Source organism: Meles meles, chromosome 12 (genome assembly GCF_922984935.1).
Source record: "Meles meles chromosome 12, mMelMel3.1 paternal haplotype, whole genome shotgun sequence".
NCBI lineage: Eukaryota > Metazoa > Chordata > Mammalia > Carnivora > Mustelidae > Meles > Meles meles.
The window spans coordinates 28,573,348-28,597,952 of record NC_060077.1 but is presented as its reverse complement, the minus strand read 5'-3'; the positions used below and the strand labels follow the sequence as shown (position 1 = coordinate 28,597,952).

Sequence of the window (24,605 nt, the reverse complement as noted above, 5' to 3'; positions counted from 1 at the left end):
CAAGCCAGGATTGTTATATCCTTACCTTCCACTGAGGAAGTCTTGGTGTGGATGGTGGAGGATCCCAGGTCCACTTTGCTGTGTGGGGGAGGGTAAAAAGAGCTCTCCAGGTTAGCTCAGATTAGGGGAGATTCCATTTCTCTTCTTCCCAGGAGAACAAGCAGAGCTAGGGTCTCATTTTCCCTCAACCCCTTCTTGGTATCCCGCAGTTACCTGGTTCAAAAGCATCATTATCCTGCCCTTCAGTGGTTTCAGGTTAGATGTTTACTGCAATTTCCATGAAAAGACTATTGGAAGACTACAGATCATAGACTGCCCTTCGCATCATGTTCCACTTACAGTGGCTCCAGAAACTGGTACTGGAACTGTATACAGGATAGAACAAAAACTGCTTTTCCCCCTAATTCAATCTCTCTCTGCCCCCTAGTGGCCTTACAGGATAAATGCTTAGTGCCAGGGAAGGCAGCTGAGAGAGCTCTGGAAACCCATGCTCTGCTCCTCCTCCTGCCCTTCCTCCAAACCCTCCCATCTCAGTCCCAGCCCCCCTGGGCCCTTTTGGTGCAATTCAAGAGCCCACACTTCCTCCACAACAAAATATGTTACCTGAAAACCGAGTGGCCCAGAAATACCCTTCAGAATCACCTTGCTCATACCAGGATGGCCGTGTCACAGGGATAGAGTCTATGAGTTGGGTGTAGCTCAGAGCTGAGGAAACAACACAAATTAAGTAAATTCAGTTACAGTTGGTTCAACTATGACAAAAGAAGGGCTTTGAGGAAATGACTGAATTGTGCCAATGATTAGAAAACAAGAATAACACAAGAATGAGAGAGTTTAGTAGGGTAGAGGAATACATCATTGAAATCAAGAGAAAGGATTCCAGGGTCTGAGCCTCTAGGAGAAGGGGATAGGAGTCAAGATTGTCCTCAGGGGCCCAGCTCTTAGAACTTCTCTCTAGGGCAAGTTTGTGTGGCCACAGGGGACACACGATGCTCTCTGTCTGTCTCTTAGTGCACACTTTGTGATCTGACCTCACAGCTGTGTGCTTTCCAAAGGCAAGGTCTCCTCATCCACAGAGAGATGCTTGTGTGTTTTTCTAGGAGGAGGTGAATTTGTAGAAAAACTGATCAGGTCTGATAGATTGACCCAGGAATTTTAGGCAGAAGGGTTGCTCTGATGAAACTCTTTTCATGTCACTGTCATACCACATGACAGGTGATTACAAACCATTCTCAACAACATTTCCCTGGTTGAGAGCATGGGATGAGCAGCATGGTGGCCACTTGGTGGGACAAAGGAAAAGGGTTTGGGGGGAAATAATCACTTGGTATTTGAGGTTATGGTTTGTGTGTTTTAAACATTTAACTCTTGAATTATTTAGACATTTGTTTAGGTAAATGTGTCTATTTTTTGGATGATAATAACACGGAGGCTACATGATGACCTTGTCTGAAATCAGTCATTAAAGCTGCTGAAACTAGATTTGTAGCCCATAATTTTGGATCCCTGTCTTTGGGGATCATAGCAGGAGGCCTTCTCTAAAGAGTCCAGGTATCCAGATGCTTTCTGCAAGAAACCAACCACTGGTCTTCATGAGGATCTGCATTGTATCTGTTCCATCTTCTGCAAGTTCTAGAAGCACCCTCAGGGTCCCCTATAATAGAGGAGTAAGGGTTTCATGTGTAATTCTGTTGGAATGTTGTGTTCACACAAATACACAAGACAGAGAAATAATAAGCTTGACTGCCACAAAAGGAGGCAAATTAACACTGGTACACATTATAATGAATGAATAATAAAGCTAAAGCATGTCAAAATTTTAAAATAAAGAAATCTATACTCACTCTCTTTTCTTCTAGGACATTTTAAACACAGAGATTCCATAAACAATAGCATATTAAAAGAGACAGAGAGAAAGAGAAAATATCCAGGCAACATGTATGGCATGTGGCCCCCCAAAAATCAATGGAGAGATGAATGGTTACTCACTCACATGCAAATTCCCTTCCCAGGGATAATAAAATATTACCTAGGTTAATAAAAGCATAGGTGGGATACTGGTATTTAGAACTTCTAAAACATTTGAGGTTGTTCTACCAAAGGAATTTATTTTCTAGTCTTGAAAAAAAAATTTTAAAATATGTATAGTTTAACTGTTTGAGAAGACACACATTCCTACATGTTGAAACACAACACACAAGACCGAAGGGCTAAGGGAGCTCCACAAATCTCATATTGCAGTGATCCTGTTCACTTGACAGGTATTTTTTGGTTTTCCTGATAATTATCCCTATTATGAAAATAGCGACTAATTCTTCAGAAGAAAGTTTTGGTCCCATTCAAAAGCAAACACTGTTGAAGTAGCAGTGGGGCCTTGTGAATACTTGGTAAAAATCTCATTGATGCCACGACAGTCAGGGAGCACATATTACACCAGAGACCCTGGAATACAACAAGACAATGATCCCGTAAGCAACTTGCTTGTATCTACAAAGACACATAGCCTACAGCAGGTGCTGTCTCTGACCAGCCTCGCATAGACAGGGCTGCAAACTCAGGTCTCTATTCTGTTCTCAGAAGCATAGACTGCCTTCCCACTGTGCTGGGACCCAACTGCTGAGGGGTTCCATATATGACACCGTTCTGGCCTTGAAGATTGAAGCATGAATTTGCTGACCATTACCAGGGAAAGGAATAAGGTAGGTAGTAAAAAGCTATTTGAAAATAATTTATGGTGAGAGCATTATGGAAATATTGAGCTCTCAAGAGGGTGACTATTATTCAGGGCTATCCCTAGAAACAGAACTAATATGAATTGTGTTTGTGTGTGTGAGTGTGTGTATCTGTATGTGTGTGTGTGTGTGTTTGTGTGTGTATATAATACTTATCTTTTAAATATATTATGTGTAATATGTACTGATATACAAATATATAACATATTTTGTACATAAATATGTAATGTTCTATATATAATTTTAATATATACATTATATGAAATCTACATTATATAGAGGTACACAAATAGTGTATTTTAAATTTAAAAGTTTATTTTTATACATATGAACTTTAATGTAATTATGAGGATTGGTGTACATGATTTTTGAAGAAAAAATTAAAAATAGAGCTTCTCTATGACCGTGTCATTGCACTGCTGGGTATTTACCCCAAAGATACAGATGTAGTGAAAAGAAGGGCCATCTCTACCCCAACGTTTATAGCAGCAATGGCCACGGTCGCCAAACTGTGGAAAGAACCAAGATGCCCTTCAACGGACGAATGGATAAGGAAGATGTGGTCCATATACACGATGGAGTATTATGCCTCCATCAGAAAGGATGAATACCCGACTTTTGTAGCAACATGGACGGGACTGGAAGAGATTATGTTGAGTGAAATAAGTCAAGCAGAGAGAGAGTCAATTATCATATGGTTTCACTTATTTGTGGAGCATAACAAAAAAAATGGAGGACAAGGGGAGATGGAGAGGAGAAGGGAGTTGAGGTAAATTGGAAGGGGAGATGAACCATGAGAGACTATGGACTCTGAAAAACAACCTGAGGGTTTTGATGGGGCGGGGGTTGGGAGGTTGGGGGAACCAGGTGGTGGGTAATAGGGAGGGCATGTATTGCATGGAGCACTGGGTGTGGTGCAAAAACAATGAATACTGTTACACTGAAAAAAAAAAAAAACAGAGATGGGACATGGAGGTGATTTCTTCTATCTGGCTTTTGTTCCACTTGGGCCCTCATGGATTGGGTCAGGCACACACAATTTAGGACAGCAGTCTACTGTACTGAACCCACCAATTCAAATTCTAATCTCACCCAGGAACACCCTCACAGGCACATCTTGAAATAATGTTTCATCTGGGCACCTCGAGACCCATTCAGGTTGACACAAAACAAGCAACACAGTGATCATCTTTCCTGATTTCCCACCTGGGAATGAGGTTGTTGCAAGGACATAGCACTTCCAATGCTAAAGTGGGCAACTTTTGGCAACATGACTAGAGTTGGGCACCTCCCAGGTCATTTGATGCCTAAGACTAGCTTCATTCCATTGTTCAAACAATTCATGGATCTATTTATAATTTAATAAATTAATTAATTTATTTTTATTAATTAACAATCCATCACAACTGGAAGTCCAGCTAGACATTGGTTGCACATCAGGGAAAACATGCTTTGGCTTTCCTGAGGAAAGAGGGACAAACCAATCAGCTATCTCTTTTTTTCTGGAAGAAAAGGAGTTTTCCTAGAAGGAGCCCACACTGATGGAGACACTGATTCTTCATTTCTTTGTTGCTGAATTGAAAAGATGATAAAAGTCCCATTCTGGGACCAGAGCACAAAGGCAAAGAGGAAGCCAGCATTGTACCAAAGGAAAACACCAGAGGACTGTGGCTTTGGGATCTTCCGTTGATCAAGGAGAGGACCTGAGAGAGATCTGAATTCTCCAGAGCACGCTGCATGAAACCACTGCTTCAAAGGGCTTGGGAAGCATCCTTGGGACAGGGGGAGATCCTGGAAGCAGCACAAGGCAGCTTTCTTCTCAGTTCCCCCAAGAACATGCACCACTGTGGAGAATGCCACTACCAGCCTATGAAAAACAGAAATACTCATGGTATCCTCAGTCTGGAGCCTAGAGATGGTCAGGGAGGCTGTGTTGCCAGACTTGGAGCCAGAGAAGAGATCAGGGATCCTTGAGAGTTGAGTATTGACATTTTAAATCAGAGCTTTGGGGGCCATATCAGGGTACTGTTGGTGCCAGGAGACATAATTATACCTCCTCCCAGAGTCAATCCTGCTTTCAGCACAAGAGATGGTAACTGTCTGTCCAGAGACCCAGACACTGAAGGAAACTAGTCATGGGACACTGGTCCCTGGAACCTGAAAGGAGTAAAAATATACTCTTATTAGGTCAGTGCAGTGTTCTCAGGTGTGTCTGACTAGAGACAGTGAATCGACCCACATGTCCACATGAATGCTTCCCTTGAGTCCTCACATGTGCCCTGAGGGAAGAGATTGAGAAGAACCAGAGTCTAAGACATGGTGGAGATGTATCAACATCACTATCTTCTGAGACTGCAGTCCTTGGCCTGGATCACCCATTCCTCTATTATAGCCTCCCTCAGCCTCAAAGGAGGCTTCCATACAAAGTGCTTCTTGCACGTGTCTCTCCCCACATTCGTCATTCTAGATACTTCCACATCCCTGGACAGTAAAGCTTAGCTGAAAGACTCAAACAATTTCCATGTATTTTTTGAAGGTCAGGAACTTGATTTCTTATGCCTAGTTTGTCCAAAGACAAAGAACTGCTTATACTCATAGTAATGATCTCCTGGGCCTTCTGTGTTTCTGCTATACCATGACCATGTGTCTGTGACTATTTGAGGCAATGGCCCTTTGTTTTGTGCCCTCTGCTGGGCTCCATCTTCTGAGAATCTCTCTACTGTTTGAAAAGAGTTACTGTCCACCCCAGTGGAAACATCTGTTATGAATTGTTGTTGGTGGGCTCTCACCCAGCTGCAGGCTGTCACCATTCTCACCCCTAGTTGTTTGTGCTGGTGCAGGTGCAACACAAAAAGCCAACAACTTATTTGTAAATGATGTGCATGGGAGAGACTGATGTGCTGAAGTCCCTTGAGTTGTTGGGTGCCTGGTCCCTTAATGTCTCTGCTAGGACAAGACTTTTTCTCTGTGATGATCCCAGTCTTGTGTTGCCTGGGCAATGCCCTCTGAAGGGTGCCCACTCTCCAGGATCTCTCTACTGTTAGGAAAGTGTTGCTGCCTGCCACAAGCAAACACCTGCTGTTGGCAGGGGGAGAAAGGGGGTCTCCCTCTGCTGCAGGCATATCACTGACCCCACCCCACTTCTTTGTGCTGAAAGTTCCACAACATCAGATCCCACTAGTGGGTCAGTCACCACCACCCATTCACCACCTGCCCATTAGAGGCTCAGGTGTACAGGTGTGAGGAAACCACTAAAGAGAACAAGGAGCACAGTCCAGGAACAACAGCTGTACATCTGTGTCTTCTCTTCCTCCTTCTGTCCTTTCATCCTTATATAAATAGCTTCCCTTTCCCATACTCTGAGTCTCAACCTAAGAAGTGAAGACTAAAAATTATGTTGCCTATATTAGATGTTCTATGGAAAGATGAACCTAAGAAGGCAGGTGCAGGTTAGATGAGGTGCATGTCTGTGTCCACAAGACTGGTATTTGTTATAAACCTCATATTGTTCAGTATTCTATTCCATTTTATTTGGAGTTATTTCTTCAGTCATGTGTGTGTGTGTGTGTGTGTGTGTGTGTTAATTATTAGATTTATTTATCTGAGAGAGAGAGAGAGAGCAGGAGCAAGGGGAGGGACAGAGGGAGAAACAGCCTCACTGCTGAGCTGCAGGGCTCTATCCCAGTCTTCCAGATCTTGACCTAAGATGAAGGCAGAAGCCAAACTGACTGAGCCACCCAGTCGCTCCTGTGTGTTTGTGTGTTTGTGTGTGTGTGTGTGTGTGTGTGTGTGTGTGTGAACGCATTTCAGTTTTCCTCTCTTTCTCCCTTCTTACCACATCCACAGGACCAAATAAAGCCAGCCTCCTAAAGCTGGAACACTGAAGGCACAGAAACCTTGTGAAAATATGTCTTCCTCCTTCCTTCTTCCATAAGCTTGTTTCTTTCTTTCTTTCTTTCTTTCTTTCTTTCTTTCTTTCTTTCTTTCTTTCTTTCTTTTTCTTGATTTACCACGTGATTGACTTTTGCAATCCTATTATATGAAGTTGCAACCCAAGCTTTGAGGTTGCAATACTCAGGTGGAGAACAACCTTTCTTCCTGACAGTGAACACAGGACTTGTCAACATGGTAATGTCACGGTTGCTTTCTCTTAAATATCTATTGTACATTATAATTGACAAACCAGTTCTTCTAAAATCTGGAATCCCTTGCAATCCACCTAGCAAGGAAGATATTTCTGTTTAGTTATCCCTTTTTGTAATTGCATCTTCTTTTACAGTAGTCTCTGTTGTTTGCCCCTAAAATCCTTGATGAATACTGAAAGGGAGTCTTCCAGGTAGATGTGCACCTGTTACAGAGGGAGGGCTGCATTAGTAAAGGAAAGAAATGTGCAGACAAAATGAAAACAGAGAATGTTCCTACATTCTTTCATAAAGTTATTATGACTGAATGGAACAATGTGGTATATGTTAGACACTATACAACCAATGTAAATGAAAGACGAAGGCAATAATCTTCACTGGTATGTACCACACTGGTTTGTAAATCAGGGGGACTTGCGGTGCATGGAACTCACCCATCTGCCATTAGCAGAACCTTCCTTGTTTTTCCTCCTTAAAGACCCTCTCTGAACTTCCTAAACTGCCCACATGCAGTCTTCCCAGAGAAGGTGACCATTATTTGTAAATCAATGTGGCATACGGAGTCATGCATACAGTAAGCACTGAGTAAGCATCACTGGGAAACCATCATCATCACAGGTCAGCAACAGGCAGCAACAACTGTACACAAAAGAAAAAAAAATTAAACTGGACACCTGATGCAGTTCAGCCATCAAGCTTAAGCAGGGAACCTGTGAAGAGGACAACCTGCAGGATGGTGGTGCAAGGAGGTACGGCTATGTTTTGCCACTCCCCGAGTGTGCTAAGATAGCATCCCTGCCTTTGTGCCTGGAATACTCTGCCCCTCCTTGGTGCTCTGGGAGATCCAACTGCATTCAGGCTCTGGTGAGGCTGGGGTTCAGGCTCTGCACTTAGGTGCCTGACTACTCACCAAGGGGGAGCACCAGTTCTCTCCTTCCCTGGGTCCTGTGGACATACTAATACCTGCTAGAGTTCTGGAGAACCTAGGGCAGCCTCAGGTTCTTTCCACAGATTGCAGCAACCCCAGCCCTGGCACCTGGGAGGCAGGGATAGAGGAGGACAATGCTATGCCCCATCCCAGTTTCCTTCTAAGTCTCTTGCAGGAGACATGGCGGAGACAATATCAGATCCTCCCAGCTAGGATCATCAGGGTGCTCATTGGTGCTAAGCCCACTCAGCAGACATGCGAACAAAAGAGGTATTTGAGAGTCAAGGGGGACACTCTCTGTTACCAACAACCCTTCAAACTCTCCTCCTTCCATCGCCTAGTGACTGCCATCCCCCTTGAGTCCCCTCTGGCTAACAGCCTGGGCCTCTCTCCTTCAAAGGAAGAGAACATTTGGCTGAAGCCCTTCTTTGTCGACCCTGCTGGCTTCCAGGGGCTGGATGCTGATGGGAAACCTGGAGAAGCCCAAACCAAGTGATGGGAGCACCTGGGGGACCCTGGAGACCTTGACGGCACCCATGGTCTGGGCAGAATGACTTGAATCTCCACAGCAGCCTTGCCCTATTGCCAGACCTGCCCAAGGAGACCTGAGAGGTCTGTCCTGGACCAGCCCCTTCCCTGGGTCTCTAATCTCCTTCCTTGGTGCCAGGACCTGGACATTGTATGCAGCCCATTTGCCTCTGCACGGCCTAGCTCCCATGTCCTGGCCCCTCTCCCGACTTTGCTGCATGAAGGGATACTAGCAGAGGCAGTGGGACCTCCTCTAAAAGCTTTCAAACTCTTTTCCTATTTTCTCCTTTATCTATTTCCTATGGCTCAAACTGACAAATTTCCATGTTAACATCAGCATTATCCCTTTTGGGTTACATTTAAGTTGGAATAAGCAGACACTGCCATTTCTCCCTCTGCATACCACCATAAGCCCTGGGAGCCTGCAAAGGGTAGAAGCGGCCATCCCTAGAAAACTAAACCACAGAGAACAGACTGGGAAATAGGCTGACATTTGTAGTTACATCGAACCCATGGAGAGTTTCCTATCTTTCCTTCAGTGCCCAATGGTCTGGACCTAATACAACAGATGGGAAAAGCACCATCCCTTTTCCCTTATAGGAGGCTCTCAGGGAGAAGCAGCTCTTGGATCATCATCAGACCAAGGTAAACCACATCCATAATCTTTCCCAAACACAGGCCTTCCCAATGCCATGGTGGCCTCCCATTGTGCAACACAAGGACCAGGGAAGACAGCTGAGTGGGATCAGGAAATCTCTCCTGTGTTCCCCTACTCTAGTCTCTTTGCCCTCCCTGTTCAATACCAGGCCCCTGGCTCCTCCAGAGGCATCTCCTTCTCCTTCTCTTGCTTTTCTGAAATAACCCAGCAAGGTGGGTCATCTTTTTTTTTCTGTAATTAATATTGCTTAAAGATTTGTACTTCTTTTCAATTTTTAATATTTCTTTATCTCTTTAATTTAAGTTCAATTAAAAAATAACATATACTGTATTATTAGTTTCAGAGGTAGTGTTTTGTGTTATATCAGTTGCATATACATCCAGTATCATTATATCGTGGGCCCTCCTTAATGTCCATCACCCTGTTACCCCATCCCATTACCCACTTCCATTCCAGAAAACTGCAGATTTTTTCCTCTGATTATGAGTCTCTAATGGTTTGTTTCCCTCTCTGACTTTGTCTTATTTTATTTTTCCCTCTTTACCTCACTGATCCTCTGTTTAGTTTCATACTCCACAAAGGAGTTAAATCGAATGATAATTATATTTCCCTGATTGACTCACTTTGCTCAGTCAAATAACTTCTAGTTCCATTCATGTGTTCCAAATAGAAGATTTCATATTTTTGATGGCTGAGTAATATATATATATATATATATATATATTCTATATACATATATATATATATATTCACCACATCTTTATGCATTCACCTGTCTGTTGATGGACATCTGGGCTCTCTCCATAGTTTGGCTATTGTGGACAGTGCTACTATAAACCCTGGGTTGCAAGTTCCCCTTTGAATCACAACATTTGTATCTTTGAGTTAAATACCTAGTGGTATAATTGCTGGGTCATAGGGTAGTTCTATTTTCTTCTTTTTGAGGAACATCCATACTGTTTTCCAGAGTGGCTGTTCCAGTTTTCATTCTCAACAACAGTGTAAGGGGGCTCCACTTCCTCTGCATCCTTGTCAACATCTGTTGTTTCCTGACTTGTTAATTGTAGCCATTCTGCCTAGTTTTAGGTGGTACCTCATTGTGGTTTTGATTTGTATTTCCTGATGCCAAGTGATGTTGAGCATTTTTTCATCTGTCTGTTGGCCATTTCTACGTCCTCTTTTGAGAAATCTCATTCGTGTCTTCTGTCAAATTCTCACTGGATTATTTATTATTTGGGTGTTGAGTTTGATAAGTTCATTATAGATTTTTTGATATCACCCCTTTATCTGATATGACATTTGCAAATATGTACTCACATTCTGCAAGTTGTCTTTAAGTCTGTCGATGGTTTCCTTTGCTGGGCAAAATCTTTTTATCTTGATGAAATGCCAAGAGTTCATTTTTGGTTTTGTTTCCCTTACCTTTGATCATGTCTAGCAAGAAGTTGATGAAGGCAAGGTCAAAGTGGTTGATGCCTGGGTTCAAGGAGGGCCATCTTGATTTGTAAAGTAAAGTCTTTTCATCCACCAAGTGATTTTCAATTCAGCATGTTTTCTGTTAGAGATGGATTTTGGGCAAAGATTCAAATCAAGGCTGACTGGTCCCAGTTAGAATGGAAATAGGAACATCCTCTCATAAATGGGCATATTATAGACTGTGAATGTTCTGATAAAACTATTCTAGTGTCTTTGGTCATATCCTATGATAGAATGTTAAAGGAAGAGGTGATGCTCTGGTGAAAGATGGGAGGAAATAATTGGTGAACATGAGGTTGATGAAAAGAAAATCTGTATCAGGACACAGTGATAACATATTTTTTTGCAACCTATGTTCCTGTGTGTTTTGAACTTATATGTGCTATTTTATTTTAGAATTAATGATGTCTATTTATGAGATAATAAATAGTAACCTACTATTCGGTAACCTACTAATGACCTACTAATAACCTACTAATGAAAATGGTAACCTACTAATGACCTTCTAAATCTGTCAGTTAGTTCTCAGGGTCAGTGAATAGTCTTTTAGATTGGATCATTGACTAATGAGGTCACTATAGAGAGGTTCCCTGGCTACCGTCCAGTGTCCAGATTCCTTCCTGTGGTACATGCAGGAGCTGCCTTTTATTCTGATCCATGCTCTATTAGTACAAGGACCAAATTCAGGACATCATGGTGCAGGGAACACTATTATTTTATTTTTCCAGATTTTTGTGACCACAAAATAAAGCATGATATGCAAATAAGAAGCAAGATTGCCACCAACTGGAGCAAAGTGGAAATTCTCACATAATAGGATTAGTAATTGATAATCAATAAAGCTAAAATACATTAAAATAAAACAAAAAGAATGCATACATCCTTATCATTCAGGTTGAATGAAACAAGATGGTTCCATAACTATAGAAAGTTAAAGAAGAAGAATAAAAGAAAGATGAAATATCAAGAACAGATACAATGGAAAATGAATGACAACACAGAGGAATACACACTGTTAAAATCAGTGTTGGGACCTTAAAGAAAAGGTCAAACTGCCTTTGGCAGTTAAGGAAACTGAGGAAAAGAAGTCAAAATACCAGGCCAGATGTCCCTATGGTCCTTTCTGGAGGCTTCATGTGTCCCAGGTGAAGAGGGTAAGGACGACCTGAATCAGGCCATGGTGGAGACGTCCCAAGAGAATTGTCTTCTGGGACCTCAATCCTGGGCCTGGATGCCCCACACCTCTGTTATCTCCTCCCACTGCCTCAGAAGAGGTAAGGACCTCCTTGCAAATATGCTTCCTGGCCCTTCGTCTCCTCACCACCTCTGATCTGACACTTCATTCTAGAAACTTCTGCATCTTACTGCAGTAGCATTTTGATGAAGGATTAAAACAATTTGTTATGGGTTTTCTAGGACAGGGCTTATGTTAGTGTGTAGGAAATGGAGCCAAATTGCAATATCCCTTAGTTCCTTTGTGGGAGTCCCTAAAATGTTGATGATTGATCCCAGTATTTACTCTTTGTGCTGACTGAATTGATGGTGGGGACAGTTTCCAGAAGAAATGGGATGAACACAGACTTAGGCTTTTTTCTCCAAAGGCAACAAGACAGAGGTGATGTGGTTCACCACTTACACCCTTGCTCTCCTCCAAGGAGAAAAGGCACTCATGTTTCTCATCTCCTTTCTTACAGGACTCTGAGGCTGAGGCCTGAGGATATTTGTTGGCCATTCAAGCTAACTATTGAGGCACAAGAGATTTGGATCACCCCTCACTCATTGTCCTCCTTTATAGGACTCAAGAGAAATTAGTTCCTAGGACTTCATACAGGCCCAGGTAAATCACAGTCATGGTCTTCTCCAAATCCAGATCCTCGCTGCCCTGGTGGCCACATATTTTGCAATCCACATTTCAGGAAATGCACTGAAATTTGGGATCCCTGCTCTGCTCCTTCTCCTCCTTCTTTCTTGCTTACTAAAGGAATAGGTTCCACGCAACACCAGGGGCTTCAGGAACAGGTAGCTTTTAACTGCACAGCTTTGTCAAATGGCTTCTGTTAGTGTGGAAGTTGAAGCCTCAGGTCTGAGGAAATGTTAGAAGTCAAAGAAAACCAAACCCTAAAGGAATCTTAGATGAGAACAATGGCATGGGGAGAAAAACAATTGGATTTTGACAAAGTTTAAAAGAAAGGTATTGCGAGATAGAGAGAGAGAACAAGATTGAGAGAGAGAGAGAGAGAGAGAGAGAGAGCATGAGCTCAGTCAACAGTAGAACTATCTAAAAAAAAAAGAGTAGAATTTTTCAGATTTTCTGGATGTGGTAGAAGGAACTGGAGTCATGATACCTGTAAAGAGCTCAGCTCCAGGACATCTCATCAGAGTGCATTTCTCTATTGCCTTATAGAGAGGATGTTCTTCACATAATCTTCTATACAGAGACAATATTACTCAGAGCTGTGCACCTTCTGGAGTTAAAGTCCCTGTCATCCAAAGAGAGGTGCCTGGCCTACAGTGCTTTTTAAACTAGATGGTTTAAAAGGGGAATTCCAGTCAAACCTGAATGGTCCATGTCAGAAGGGACAAGACATTCAGGAAATAGACTATGAATTCTATGAAGTGTGCAATCCTGACGAAACTACTCCACCTGTCCCGGAGCGGGAGGGGTCTCCATAGAAATAAGCTTTCCGATATCCCCACATAGGATGAGCATTTTCAGAGCAAGTAGGGAGCTTTTGAGAAGAGGTAGGTTTTGATCTCACTTCCTCATGAATTGGCACCACTGTGGGAAGTGTTACTATCAGCATGTGAGCAGCAGTAATATTCCCGCTCATCTTCAGCCTGGAGCCCAGAGATGGTCAGGGTGGCTGTACTTCCAGGCTTGGAGCCAGAGAAATGATCAGGGATCCCTGATGGTTGAGAACTTACATAATAAATCAGGAGATTGGGGGACATGCCTGGGAGTTGTTGATACCAGGAGACAATGTTATACCTCCCAATATCATCAAGAGATGGTAACTGCCTGCCGCAGAGCCCTGGACACAGGACAGCTGAGTCAGGGAGGGCTGGGCTGAGACCCCGAAGAAAGAAAGAATACAGTCTAGTGAGTTTAGTGCTGGGTACCCAGGTGAGACTGAGGAGGAGACAAAGGATGAGCTCAGATTTCCTATGCTCCCTTCCATGGGGGGATCACCTGTGTCCTTAGTGAGGAGGGTGTGAAAGACCAGTTCCCAGGCCATGGTGGAGATACCCTGAGAGCACTGCCTTCTGAGACCCCACGTCTGGGTCTGGCTCCCCTATAACTCCCTTATCCCCTCCCCCAGACTCAGAGGAGATAAGAGCCTCCATGCAAAAGTGCTTCTTAACCTGCCTCTCTTCAACCACTCTGACCTCAACCTCTAGTCTAGATATTTCTGCATTCCTGGGCAGTAGAGCTTAGCTATCCACATACAAAAACATTTCACATGCATTTTCTGAATCATGAGAGACAGAGTCCATGACAGATTCCAGGAATTCAAGCCAGCCTTGCAATATCCTTACCTTCCACTGGGGAAGTTTTGGTGCAGATGGGGAAGCATACCAGGACCACATTGCTGTGGAGGAAGAGGGTAAAAAGAGCTCTCCAGGCTGGCTGAGATTAGGGGAGATTTGATTATTCCTCTTCCCAGGAACACAGGCAAGAGCTGGTGTCTCATTCTCCCTCAACTCCATATTGGTGTCCCTCAGTTACCGGGTCCCCAAGCGTCACTAACCTGCTCTACAGTGGTTTGAAGTTACATGATGTTTACTGGAACTTCCGTGAAAGAACTACTGGAACATAATGGATAGTAGACCACCCCTCCCCCCGTATCCCACTTACAGTGGCTCCAGAAGCTGGTATTGAAACTGCACACAGGATAGAAGAACAACAAAAATTACTTTTCCTGAGTATCAATCCCTTGCTGCTCCCTGGTGGCTTTACAGGATAAATGCCAAGGACCAGAGAAGGCAGTGGAGAGACTGCTGGAAACCCATGCTCTGCTCCTCCTCCTGCCCTTCCTCCAAATCACCCCAGCTTAGTCCCAGGCTCCTTGGTTCACTTTGGTGCAATTCAAGATCCTACACTTCCTCCACAGTGAAATATGTCACCTGAAAATCGAGTGGCTCAGACATACCGTCTCAGAATCACCTTGCTCATACCAGGAAGGTCATGTCTCGGGGATGGAGTAAACGAGGCGAATGTGGCTCAGGGCTGAGTAATCATCATACATTAAATTAATCCATCCCCAGGTGGTTCAACAATGACAAAAGAGTACATTGAGGAAATGACTGAATTCTCCACACGATTTGAAAACAAGAATAATGCAAGAAAGAGAGAACTGAATAGGGTAGAAAAATACCTCACTGAATTCAAAAGAAAAGATTCCACAGTCTGAGCTTTTGAGAGAAGGGGGTGGAAGTCAAGATGGCCTCAGGGAACCAGGTCTAGGGACTTTTCACCAGAGTAAGTCTGTGTGCCACAATGGACATAGGATGCTCTCTCTCAGCCTCTTTGTGCACATTTGTGACCTGACGTACAGGTAAGATCTTCCTGGAGCAGTCTCCTCGCCCACAGACAGATGCTTGTGTGTTTATCTAGGAGGAGGTAGATTTGTAGCAAAACTGATCAGGACTGATAGATCGATCCAGTAATTTTATACAGTAGAGATGTTCCATTGACACTCTTTTCATATCACTGTTCATACCACCTGACAGTGATTTGCAAGAGGTTCTGAACAATGTGTCTTGGCCCAGAGCATGGGATGAACAGAATTGGGGTCTCTGAGATAGACACAAAGGAAAAAGTGTTTTTGGGAAGAGGAATTGTTTTGGTAATGATGTCTATTTTTCAGATGATAATATAGTAACTAGATCATGACCTTGTCATAATCAGCCACCCATCTGAAATGAATCTGAAGCCCATTAGCTTGGATCCCTGTTTCGTGGGATCGCTGCAGCGAGAACTTCTATGAACATTCCAAACATCCAAATGCTGCCTACAAAAAGCCAAACTCATTTTCACAAGGAATTGCCTTGCATCTCTTCCATCTTCTATGACTTATAGAAGCATCCCCAGAGCCCCCTATAATAGAAGAGTAAGTGTTTCATATAAAATTATGTTGCAGGATTGTGCCCACATAATTCCACATGACATAGAAATAATAAACTTCACTGTCACAAAAGGAGACATAATTAATAGGGGCACATAAGGTTGTTAATGAACAATAAAGCTAAAGCATATAAAATTTTTTAAAATAAAAAAATCAATACCTAGTTTCTTCTCTTTTAGGTTATAAGAAATATAGAGTTTCCTTAAAGAATGACAAGTTAAAAAGACAGAGAAAAAGAGAGAAAATATCCAGACAACATGTATGGCATCAGTCCCAGGAAATGAATGGGAACATGAATGGTTTTTCATTCACATGCCATTTCATTCCCATGTAGAAGTATAAAAGCACAGATATGAGACAAGGATCCAGCAGGATCCTAGAGGAGAACATAGAGAGTAAACTCTTTGACATCAGCCACAGCAACTTCTTTCAAGACACGTCTCCTAGGGAAACAAAAGGAAAAAAGAACTTTTGGAACTTCATCAAGATAAAGATTTCTGCACAGCAAAGGAAACATTCATTAAAACTAAGAGGCAACCTATGGAAAGGAAGAAGATATTTGCAAATGACATTACAGCAAAAAAGTCTGATATTCAAGATCTATAAAGAACTTCTCATAATGAGAATTTCTATGAACCCATGAATGAGAATTGCCCAGAGAGACTGATTCCCTGATTGCATTGAACAGAAACACCCTGGTGGATATTTATACCATAGAGATACCTAAAATATTTCAAATCATCTCTATCAAAAGTAACGTCTTTAGGGGTGCATGGCCGGCTCAGTCAGTAGCGTGTGTGACTGTTGCTCAGGTTTATACATTTATCCATCATATTGGACGCAGTGGATACTTTAAAAAAGAGTTAAAAATATTTTTGCATGGGCACCTGGGTGGCTCAGTTGGTTAAGAGCCTGCCTTGCAGTCAGTTCATGATTCCAGGGTACTGGGATTAAGCCCAGCATCAGGCTTACTGCTCAGCAGAAGTATGCTTCTGTCTCTGCCTCTCAGCACTCATGCTTTCCCTCTCATTCTCTCTCTCTCTCTCTCTCTCTCTCTCCCCACCCACAAATTACTTACTTACTTACTTAATTAATTAATTAAAATCATTTTTAAAAAGCAAGCTCTCTCCACCTAAAACTCATATAATCTCATACACCAATTTTTTCCCATTTTTTTAACTTTGTTTTTATTTGTTTATTTTCAGCATAACAGTGTTCATTGTTTTTGCACCACACCCAGTGCTCCATGCAGTACGTGCCCTCCCTATTACCCACCACCTGGTTCCTCAACCTCCCACCCCCCTGCCCCTTCAAAACACTTTGGTTGTTTATCAGAGTCCATAGTCTCTCATGGTTCATTCCCCTTCCAGTTTCCCTCAACTCCTTCTCCTCTCCATCTCCCCATGTCCTCCGTGTTCTTTGTTATGCTCCACAAATAAGTGAGACCATATGATACTTGACTCTCTCTGCTTGACTTATTTCGCTCAGCATAATCTCTTCCAGTTCCGTCCATGTTGCTACAAAAGTCGAGTGTTCATCCTTTCTGATGGAGGCATAATACTCCATTGTGTATATGTACTGTATCTTCCTTATCCATTCATCCATTGAAGGGCATCTTGGTTCTTCCCACAGTTTGGCGACCATAGCCATTGCTGCAATAAACATTGGCCATTGCTGTGATAAACATTGGGGTACAGATGGCCCTTCTTTTCACTACATCTGTATCTTTGGGGTAAATACCCAGTAGTGCAATTGCAGGGCCATAGATATGCTCTATTTTTAATTTGTTGAGCAATCTCCACACTGTTCTCCAAAGTGGCTGCACCAACTGCATTCCCACCAACAGTGTAAGAGGGTTCCCCTTTCTCCACATCCTCTCCAACACACGTTGTTTCCTGTCTTGCTAATTTTGGCCATTCTAACTGGTGTCAGGTGGTATCTCAATGTGGTTTTAATTTGAATCTCCCTGATGGCTAGTGATGATGAACATTTTTTCATGTGTCTGATAGCCATTTGTATGTCTTCGTTGGAGAAGTGTCTGTTCATATCTTCTGCCCATTTTTTGATATGATTATCTATTTTGTGTGTGCTGAGTTTGAGGAGTTCTTTATAGATCCTGGATATCAATCTTTTGTCTGTGCTGTAAATTGCAAATATTTTCTCCCATTCCGTGGGTTGCCTTTTTGTTTTGTTGACTGTTTCCTTTGCTGTGCAGAAGCTTTTGATCTTGATGAAGTCCCAAAAGTTCATTTTTGCTTTTGTTTCCTTTGCTTTGGAGACATATCTTGAAAGAAGTTGCTGTGGCTGATATCGAAGAGGTTACTGCCTATGTTCACCACTAGCATTCTGATGGATTCCTGTCTCACGTTGAGGTCTTTTATCCATTTCGAGTTTATCTTTGTGTACGGTGTAAGAGAATGGTCGAGTTTCATTCTTCTACATATCGCTGTCCAGTTTTCCCAGCACCATTTATTGAAGAGACTGTCTTTTTTCCATTGTATATTTTTTCCTGTATTGTCAAAGATTATTTGACCATAGAGTCAAGGGTCCATATCTGGTCTCCCCACTCTGTTCCTCTGGTCAATGTGTCTGTTTTTATGCCAGTACCACGCTGTCTTGGTGATCACAGCTTTGTAGTAAAGCTTGAAATCGGGTAACATGATGCCACCAGTTTTGTTTTTGTTTTTCAACAGTTCCTTAGGAATTCGGGGTCTCTTCTGATTCCATACAAATTTTAGGATTATTTGCTCCAGCTCTTTGAAAAATACCGGTGGAATTTTGATCGGAATGACGTTAAAAGTATAGATTGCTCTACGCAGTATAGACATTTTAACAATGTTTATTCTTCCAATCCAAGAGCATTGAACAGTCTTCCATCTTTTTGTGCCTTCTTCAATTTCTTTCATGAGTGTTCTGTAGTTCCACGAGTGCAGGTCCTTTACCTCTTTGGTTAGGTTTATTCCCAGGAATCTTATGGTTCTTGGTGCTGTAGTAAATGGAATCGATTCTCTAATTTCCCTTTCTGTATTTTCATTGTTAGTATATAAGAAAGCCACTGATTTCTGTACATTGACTTTGTATCCTTCCACGTTACTGAATTTTACTGAATTGCTGTCTGAGTTCTAGTAGTTTGGGGGTGGAGTCTTTGGGGTTTTCCATATAAAGAATCATTTCATCTATGAAGAGGGAGAGAGTTTGACTTCTTCCTTGCCAATTTGGATACCTTTTATTTCTCTTTGTTGTCTGATTGCCGTTGCTAGAACTTCTAATACTATGTTGAACAAGAGTGGTGAGAGTGGGCATCCTTGTCGTGTTCCTGATCTCAATGGGAAGGCTGCAGGCTTTTTCCCATAGAGGAAGATATTTGCTGTTGGTCTTTCATAGATAGATTTTATGAAGTTCAGGAATGTTCCCTCTATCCCTATACTTTGAAGCGTTTTCATCAGGAACGGATGCTGGATTTTGTCAAATGCTTTTTCTGCATCAATTGAGAGGATCATGTTGTTCTTCTCTCTTCTCTTATTGATTTGTTCTATCACATTGATTGATTGGCAAATGTTGAACCAACCTTGTAACCCAGGGATGAATCCCACCTGGTCATGGTGGATAATCTTTTTAATGTGCTGCTGGATCCTGTTTGGTAGGATCTTTCTGAGAATCTTTGCACCCATATTCATCAGTGATATTGGTCTGAAATTCTCCTTTTTGGTAGGGTCTTTGCCTGGTTTGGGGATCAGGGTAATGCTGGCTTCATAAAAGAGTCTGGAAGTTTTCCTTCTGCTTCAATTTTTTGGAACAGCTTCAGGAGAATTGGTGTAATTTCTTCTTTGAAAGTAGGTAGAATTCCCCCAGGGAATCCATCAGGTCCTAGGCTCTTGTTTTTTGGGAAGTTTTTGATCACTGCTTCAACTAGACTAAACTAAGTTAAAATTTTAAAAAATTAAAAAAATAGAAAAGCAAAAGAAAAACATGGGTGTATGTATCAAAAAGTTCAGGTTAGAAGGTTATTAAGGAATTTGATGTACTGGACATCTCAGTGTGATGGTAAATAGGTTAAAAATTATCTTTTTTTAAATAAGAATAAGAACCAGAATATTGGTAAAGAGTTAAAAATAAACGTTGTATTTATGAAGTAGTGGTGGTTGTTCTCTTGTAGTCTTCTTTTTTTTTTTTTCCTTCATCCTTCCTGGTTGGATTTCTGGGGAGGGGACTGCCACGTGTGTTTTCAGACAATGATGTTCCCTGAGTTATGTCCTTCCGCTCCCCTCAAGGGGGTGGGCTCCGAGGAAACTGTTTTTTTCAGGCTTTTGTTCTCTGGGGTTTTTTATGTTCTTTCATCTGTTTTCTCTTGCCTTGACAGCTTTTGATGGTTTTTGGAGTTTTAGAGGAGAGCAAACTGCACCCCGACCTCCCTCTCAGAGAGAAGCCTCAGAATGCTCTGCAGAGCTTCTGGCAGAGTAGGTTCTGAGTCACGGTCCTTGGGGATGCAGGAACTCCTCGTTGTACCCAATACCAGGGCAGTGGTGGCTGTCTGGGCAGCTCCAGACCACCAGAGAGGTTCCAAGCAGAGATCTCACACTAAGATTTTCCTGCTGTCCCAGTCTGGGAATGTCTGGTTTTTCCAGATGCCAGAGTTCCAGGCTAGCACCTATGAGCACCTCTCCCAAGGGACGGTGTGGGAGGCATGCATTTCAGGATTGCCTTCTGGCCAGGCTCCCAGCCCCTCAGGGGAGCCAGACCCCACTCATTCTAGGGAGCTCTGGCGGCTCAGGGAGGGAGACCTGCTTTCTCTGCCATGCTCTCTCTGGCTCAGTGCCAGGGGAGGCTGTCCTGGGTCCGGGGACTTAGGTCCCTGTCCCTAACTGCCCCGATTCCCAATATTTCCCCCGCAATCCTTTGCTTTTTGTTTTTTGAGTGCTTTCAACCAGACTCCAAGTTAATGCTGGTCCCCAGACGCAGGGCATTCTCGCATTGGGGTATTATTTTCCAATTAGTCACCTCTGCTGGCTCCCTCCCCCTTTTGTTTATCTTCCAATATCAGTCCGATGTTCCCACTCTGCTTTACCTGCCACTGGCGTCTTCTGCTCCTGTAGAGATCCAGACGTGTATAATTCTGATCTCAGGCTGATTTCATGTGTGGTCGGAGTTCTTTGGTAGGTTATCAGCTCACTTTAGGGTACAGGTTGAAATGGCGCCTCCTCCTACTTCCCCGCCATCTTGACTCCTGTCCTCATACACCAATTTTACCTAAAATTTTAAACTAGCGTCCACTCTCTCTTCTTTTCATAAAAATATTTAAGGGTATATTTCTTCACTCTCTCAGAATACCAAAGAACTGTTCCTACCTACCGCTTGAGATTCCACATATTCAAGACAAAAAGGGCCCCAAGCACCCCCATTTTGTCATATAGGAACCATACTGTTCACACAATATCTGTGCTCAGGATTACTCTGTAAGCTTCCCTATTATTACATACTAACTCCTTTCTCAGAAGGATATGGTGACCCCTTTCTTAAAACAAGACTCACTAGAATAGGCGATGGTGCCTCCTACCCTCCTATGAACATGACAATACCTGTGAGGATCCTATTGAGGATTGCCATTCAAGTCTGGAGGCTTTCTTATACCAGATACCACAGAGAATAACCAGAGAGTGTCCCCTCAAACTCCTACATGTTTTCTCCATAACAACACACATATTCAGACAAGTACAGTCTTTGTACAGCCTTCCACAAACATGAGGGATAAACTCAGGTCTTTATTCAGTGTTCTCAAAAACAAATGCTCCTTTCCACTGTGATGTGACACAGTGAATTAGGGGTCAGTGTGTGGCACATTTCCATCCCAGACGATTAAAACATCAAACTGTTGTCCATTTATTGGGGGAAGAAACTAAGCAACTGGAAAAAGATTTGGAAAACTAATTAAAGGAGAGAACATAATGGAACATAATGAGAGAGACAGAGTTCTCAGGAAAGCTTGAGATGCATCCTGATTTGAACCACAGTAAGGGCATTGCTAAGAGTGACAGTTTCACTGCTAAAACTAGGAAACGTCTGGAAAACTGAGAACAATTATTTATTGAAACAGATTTCCTATGTTATAGAGCAGGTTAAATTAATGGATAGAGAAATCTTGGATATAAATTTTGTGTATGTGTATTTAGTGATTTGTCATAACTGGGATTCCAGGTAGAATTGAGCTTGTTCTTTATGAACATCAGATATAATGGAGTTCCCTGAGGAATAGAGACAAGCTTTCTCTTCCCTGGTGGAAAATGAAAACATATTGGAAAGAGCCCACCCTGTCAGGGAGACAGGGTTGAATTCAGGATAGGGATTCATTGGTCTGAGGAGAGGGAGGCTTGCACATATCATAGAGTCTCAACTAAATCCCCCTGTTCAGCTTCTTTGAATATGGGCTCAGAAAAAAAAGGGGGGGGTGTAGGAATAACATCATCTGCCTACTTCATGCATTTCTTAACCTAAATTTTCAGCTTTTCAGCTTTTCCCTGGGTGGCTTTTCAAACACTGACATTCAGAATGATAACCCACCAAGGAAGATAATGTAGATTAGAACACGATGGACACTGAGTTAAGCAAGACAAAGACATATCTGAATAAATGATTCCAAACTGGACTAACAGGAGTGAAGGCTGTCATTTAAGGTAAAGATGTCTCTAAGAACTGTGAAAATTACACAAAGCACAGGTCTTTTTGTCCCTCTTTTAGAGGAAAGGAAAGATCATCTTCTGGGAACACATCAAGAAACAGAGAGACTGATGATTTCCCCCAGACAATTCGCCAGGAAGCCTGTTTCATTCAACTACATTACATGATGGAGTAGATCTGAGAGAGAACTGAATTCTCAAGGCCATATTGCGTGAAACCTCCTCTGCACATGGTTAGGTTTGAGGAAGCATCTTCAGAGCAAGCAGGGAGCCTGTGAGCACAGGGCAGGTTTTGGTCTTACTTCCCCATGAATGTGGACCACTGTGGTAAGTGCTATCACTTCTATATGAGGCACAGTAATAATCAGCCTGAAGCCTAGAGATGGTCAGGGAGGCTGTGTTGCCAGACTTGGAGCCAGAGAAGCGATCAGGGATTCCTGATAGTCGATAACTGACTTCATAAATCAGGAGTTTGGGGACATTCCTGGGAGCTGTTGATACCAGGAGACATAATTATACCTCCCAATGTCATTGCTGGTTCCAACACAAGAGATGGTAACTGTCACAGAGCCCCAGACACTGAAGATGGCTGAGTCAGGGAGTATTGGGCCTAAGACCCTGAAAAAAAAAAAGAACACAATATAGTAAGTTAAGTTCTGGGGACCCAGATGACTCTGAGGAGGAGACAAAGGATGAGCTCCTGTGTTCCATGCTCCCTTCCCTGGAGGGCTTACCTGTTTCCTGAGTGAGGAGTGTGAGGAGGACCAGAGCCCAGTCCATGGTGGAGATGTCCCAAGAGCACTGCCTTCTGATAACCTAAGCCTGGGTCTTCCTCCCCCATAAATCTCTTATCTCCTCCCCCTGCCTCAGAAGAGGGAGGGACCTCCATGCAAATGTTCTTCTTGACCTGCCTCTCTTCACCCACTCTGACCTGAATCTCTAGTCTAGATACTTCTGCATCCCTGGGCAGCAGAACTTAGCTATCCACATACGAAAACATTTCACATGCATTTTCTGAATCCTGAGAGACAGAGCCCATGACACATCCCAGGAATTCAAGTCAGCCTTGAATTATGCTTACCTTCCACTGGTGACATCTCAGTGTGGATAGGAGGGGAATCCCAGGACCACATTGTTGTGTGGGAGGAGGGAAAAAAAGCTATCCAGGCTGGCTGAGATTAGGGGAGATTCAATTCCTCCTCTTCCCGGGACCACAGGCAGAGCTCTGGTCTCAGTCTCCCTCAACTCCATCTTGGTGTCCCTCAGTTAACTCGTCCTCAAGCATCACTCATCTGCTCTACAGTGGTTTGAGGTTAGACAATGTTTACTGGGACCTCCATGAAAGGGCTATTGGAGCACAATAGATAGTGGACTCCCTTTTCCCCATGTCCCAGTGTGAGACCAAGGAAAGGCTTTGGGGGGAAAGAATCACTTTGGATTTGAGGTTATGGTTTGTGTGTTTTAAACATTTAACTACTGAATTTCTGAGATGTTTAGGTAAAGATCTCTATTTTTTGTATAGTAATATCACAGAGGCTAGAGGCTACATGATGACTCTTTCTGAAATGAAACTGCTAAAAATTGATTTGTAGCCCATAACTTTGGATCCCTCTGTCTTGGGATCACAGCAAGGATGCCTCCTCTGAAGAGTGCTGGTATCCAGACACTTTCTGCAAGAAACCAACCACTTGGTCTCATCAGGTCTTCATGAGGAGCAGTTTTGTATCTGTTCCATCATATGCGAGTTCCAGAAGCACCTTTAGCCACCCCCCAATAGAAGAGTAAGTGTATTATGTAAAATTCTGCCAGAATATTGTGCTTGCACAATTATATAAGACATAGAAATAATAACCTGGACTGCCACAAAAGGAGACAAAATTAACACTTGTACAGGATATGCAAATAATCTGTAAAAATTTTAGCATGTGAACATTTTAAAATAAAGAAATCAATACCTAGGTTATTTTCTTTTAGGCCATTATAAAAATAGAGACTCCATAAACAATAGCAAGTTAAAACAGGCAGAGAAAAAGAGAGAGAAAATATCCAGACAACATGTGTTGGGGCCGGACAGGAAGGGAAACTCTTCAAGATGGCGGATACCCCAAAATGGCGGAGGTTCCCGTCATCACCTCCTCTTGGGACGCCAATGGATAAATGACCTGTTGACAGCTTGATGCAGGCCCCTACACCTCTCCTTTTGGACTTCCCCAACTGAACCCAATACCCCTCAAACCCCAGAAAAGGAAGTAACTCTGACTGGTCGGATTACAATCCTTCCTTTGCATATGAGCCGACCAATAGGAAATAGTTCTGCTTTTCAACTTTATGTAAACCCCTGCCA

At 42.7% G+C, this 24,605-nt stretch overlaps 1 protein-coding gene across 1 annotated transcript in view; it reads right to left on the bottom strand.

Annotated features, from left to right (window-relative positions):
- Positions 1–24,605, bottom strand: part of LOC123954077 (immunoglobulin lambda-1 light chain-like) — a 1,184,917-nt gene that overhangs the window by 734,391 nt on the left and 425,921 nt on the right. The window lies entirely within an intron of this gene.